Here is a 5,000-nt window from a genome sequence, read left to right on the forward strand (position 1 = left end):
CTCCTATCCACCCTCACCGTCCCCTCTCCTATCCACCCTCACCGTCCCCTCTCCTATCCACCCTCACCGTCCCCTCTCCTATCCACCCTCACCGTCCCCTCTCCTATCCACCCTCACCGTCCCCTATCCTATCCACCCTCACCGTCCCCTCTCCTATCCACCCTCACCGTCCCCTATCCTATCCACCCTCACCGTCCCCTATCCTATCCACCCTCACCGCCCCCTCTCCTATCCACCCTCACCACCCCCTCTCCTATCCACCCTCACCACCCCCTCTCCTATCCACCCTCACCACCCCCTCTCCTATCCACCCTCACCGCCCCCTCTCCTATCCACCCTCACCGTCCCCTCTCCTATTCACCCTCACCGTCCCCTCTCCTATCCACCCTCACCGTCCCCTCTCCTATTCACCCTCACCGTCCCCTCTCCTATCCACCCTCACCGTCCCCTCTCCTATCCACCCTCACCGTCCCCTCTCCTATCCACCCTCACCACCCCCTCTCCTATCCACCCTCACCGTCCCCTCTCCTATTCACGCTCACCGTCCCCTCTCCTATCCACCCTCACCGTCCCCTCTCCTATCCACCCTCACCGTCCCCTCTCCTATTCACCCTCACCGTCCCCTCTCCTATCCACCGTCCCCTCTCCTATCCACCCTCACCGTCCCCTATCCTATCCACCCTCACCGTCCCCTCTCCTATCCACCCTCACCGTCCCCTCTCCTATCCACCCTCACCGTCCCCTCTCCTATCCACCCTCACCGTCCCCTCTCCTATCCACCCTCACCGTCCCCTCTCCTATCCACCCTCACCGTCCCCTCTCCTATCCACCCTCACCGTCCCCTCTCCTAACCACGACGGGTTGAATAATTACCGTACAAGAAAAAAATGTCTCCACTAGAGCCAATGTCATGTCAAGACAACATGATGGTTGATACACACCCTGTAGCTGTGTTTGAATACCCATACTATCAATCAAATGTATTTATAAAGCCCTTTTCACACAAACATCAGCAGATGTCACACACATACTGTATACTACACACTCAATGAGTATATACTACACACTCAATGAGTATATGCTACATACTAAATGAGTATATGCTACATACTAAATGAGTATATGCTACATACTAAATGAGTATATGCTACATACTAAATGAGTATATGCTACATACTAAATGAGTATATAATACATACTAAATGAGTATATACTACATACTAAATGAGTATATACTACATACTAAATGAGTATATACTACATACTAAATGAGTACATACTTAATGAGTATATGCTACATACTAAATTAGTATATACTACATACTAAATGAGTACATACTTAATGAGTATATGCTACATACTAAATTAGTATATACTACATACTTAATGAGTATATACTACATACTAAATGAGTATATACTACATACTAAATGAGTACATACTTAATGAGTATATGCTACATACTAAATTAGTATATACTACATACTTAATGAGTATATACTACATACTAAATGAGTATATACTACATACTAAATGAGTACATACTTAATGAGTATATGCTACATACTAAATTAGTATATACTACATACTTAATGAGTATATACTACATACTAAATGAGTATATGCTACATACCACATGCTATTAGTTAATTTTAGTATGCTGTAAACAAACGGTATCCTTTCAGTTGATTGTACTAGAGCTTCGCCTGTCTACCGGAAGTTGATGCTGTTGCTATGCAACCTCTTGCTAGCTTGTTAGCATAACAAATGACTAGCTACACATCTTACAACTTCATTAACAATGTCCATTGAGAATGCTATACCACTTAGCTAAGCTAAGAATTACGTGAATAATCAAGTCAATAAATGTTAGTTAGTTAGAGAGCGTGTAGTTAATATACTGGCGAGTTCGATGTGTTAGTAGCCAACTAACGCTAGGTAGCTAGCTAACATACCAGTATATACAAGCAACTGCTGTAATGATATGCTATGCGGTTTCAAAAGGCTAGCATAGCTAACAAATTGTCAGCCAACATAACTTAACTCATTTGAAAGGTAATTACTTTATTACATTGCTCAACATTTTCTTAACATTTTGTCATAATTTGTAAAAGCAGTGAATTTGTGTCCTCTCTCGTCGGACGTCGGCTGCATTATTCTCCGCCATTTTCTTCAAATCCGAAAATGTTGTAAAACGGCCATTTTTATGAAGAACTGCATCGTGGGCCCTAAAAGCATGGCAATAGTGTCAACATCCGGGAACTTTTGGCATACTAACTACATCCATACTATGACCAATAAGCAAACTGCATACTCAGTTTACGTCACCAATAGTACGGCTAGTCGGAGGATTCAAACCGCTTGTGTATTTAATTCATCTATACAGAAACAAGCTCATGGCCTTGGGGATTATTTCTGAACGTGCGCATAGTGGATATCATCATCTGAATTCAGAGACGCCCACTGGCTGATATCTCAGAAGGAAGCGTTAGAGAGATGAGCTGACGAGATTATGTCAAGGCTACAGTAGATGACCAAACACAAGAACAGTTAGAAAACGTCCAATGGTAGATTCACCTGGGGTCTGTCTGTCTGAATGCCCGTCTGTCAGAATGCCTGTCTGTCAGAATGCCTGTCTGTCAGAATGCCTGTCTGTCAGAATGCCTGTCTGTCTGAATGCCTGCCTGTCTGAATGCCTGCCTGTCTGAATGCCTGTCTGTCTGAATGCCTGTCTGTCTGTCTGTCTGTCTGAATGTCTGTATGTCTGAATGCCTGTATGTCTGAATGCCTGTATGTCTGAATGCCTGTCGGTCTAAATGCCTGTCTGTCTGACTGCCTGTCTGTCTGTATGAATGCCTGTCTGTCTGACTGCCTGTCTGAATGCCTGCCTGTCTGACTGTCTGTCTGAATGCCTGTCCGTCTGACTGCCTGTCTGTCTGAATGTCTGTTTGTCTGACTACCTGTCTGTCTGAATGCCTGTCTGTTGGTCTATGAACTGAAAATAACCTATATTCTACTGTGCCTCTCTACTGTCTGTCTATTGGTCTAAACCACCAGCCCTATAGTCCTACTGTCATAACATAACCCACCAGTCCTATAGTCCTACTGTCATAACATAACCAACCAGTCCTGTAGTCCTACTGTCATAACATAACCAACCAGTCCTATAGTCCTACTGTCATAACATAACCCACCAGTCCTATAGTCCTACTGTCATAACATAACCCACCAGTCCTATAGTCCTACTGTCATAACATAACCCACCAGTCAGTCCTATAGTCCTACTGTCATAACATAACCCACCAGTCAGTCCTATAGTCCTACTGTCATAACATAACCCACCAGTCCTATAGTCCTACTGTCATAACATAACCCACCAGTCCTATAGTCCCTACTGTCATAACATAACCCACCAGAGTCCTATAGTCCTACTGTCATAACATAACCCACCAGTCCTATAGTCCTACTGTCATAACATAACCCACCTGTCCTATAGTCCTACTGTCATAACATAACCCATCAGTCAGTCCTATAGTCCTACTGTCATAACATAACCCACCAGTCCTATAGTCCTACTGTCATAACATAACCAACCAGTCAGTCCTATAGTCCTACTGTCATAACATAACCAACCAGTCCTATAGTCCTACTGTCATAACATAACCAACCAGTCCTGTAGTCCTACTGTCATAACATAACCCACCAGTCCTATAGTCCTACTGTCATAACATAACCCACCAGTCCTATAGTCCTACTGTCATAACATAACCCACCAGTCAGTCCTATAGTCCTACTGTCATAACATAACCCACCAGTCCTATAGTCCTACTGTCATAACATAACCCCCAGTCCTATAGTCCTACTGTCATAACATAACCCACCAGTCCTATAGTCCCTACTGTCATAACATAACCCACCAGTCCTATAGTCCCTACTGTCATAACATAACCCACCAGTCAGTCCTATAGTCCTACTGTCATAACATAACCCACCAGTCCTATAGTCCTACTGTCATAACATAACCCACCAACCAGTCCTATAGTCCTACTCTCATAACATAACCCACCAGTCCTATAGTCCTACTGTCATAACATAACCCACCAGTCCTATAGTCCTACTGTCATAACATAACCCACCAGTCCTATAGTCCTACTGTCATAACATAACCCACCAGTCCTATAGTCCTACTGTCATAACATAACCCACCAGTCCTATAGTCCCTACTGTCATAACATAACCCCCAGTCCTATAGTCCTACTGTCATAACATAACCCACCAGTCCTATAGTCCTACTGTCATAACATAACCCACCAGTCCTATAGTCCTACTGTCATAACATAACCCACCAGTCAGTCCTATAGTCCCTACTGTCATAACATAACCCACCAGTCCTATAGTCCTACTGTCATAACATAACCCACCAGTCAGTCCTATGGTCCTACTGTCATAACATAACCCACCAGTCCTATAGTCCTACTGTCATAACATAACCAACCAGTCCTGTAGTCCTACTGTCATAACATAACCCACCAGTCCTATAGTCCTACTGTCATAACATAACCCACCAGTCCTATAGTCCCTACTGTCATAACATAACCCACCAGTCCTATAGTCCTACTGTCATAACATAACCCACCAGTCAGTCCTATAGTCCTACTGTCATAACATAACCCACCAGTCAGTCCTATGGTCCTACTGTCATAACATAACCCACCAGTCCTATAGTCCTACTGTCATAACATAACCCACCAGTCCTATAGTCCTACTGTCATAACATAACCCACCAGTCCTATAGTCCTACTGTCATAACATAACCCACCAGTCCTATAGTCCTACTGTACTGTCATAACATATTCATATCGTCCATCTCACACATCAGGAGAACGACCACTCCAGTCTCTTTAGCCAGAGGCGACACACAGTGGCTGTCTCCCCAGCCGGCGGACTTCAAAACAAACGGTGTGCAGGGAATGACGTTCCACTTCTCTCCATGTCCCCTC

The 5,000-nt window shown here is 44.3% G+C and overlaps 1 protein-coding gene across 10 annotated transcripts in view; it reads right to left on the reverse strand.

Moving 5' to 3' along the window:
• LOC110499739 (glutamate receptor-interacting protein 1-like) overlaps positions 1–5,000 on the reverse strand; it is a 718,235-nt gene that overhangs the window by 252,088 nt on the left and 461,147 nt on the right. The window lies entirely within an intron of this gene.

This window comes from Oncorhynchus mykiss, chromosome 21 (assembly GCF_013265735.2).
Source record: "Oncorhynchus mykiss isolate Arlee chromosome 21, USDA_OmykA_1.1, whole genome shotgun sequence".
In the NCBI taxonomy this organism is placed as follows: domain Eukaryota; kingdom Metazoa; phylum Chordata; class Actinopteri; order Salmoniformes; family Salmonidae; genus Oncorhynchus; species Oncorhynchus mykiss.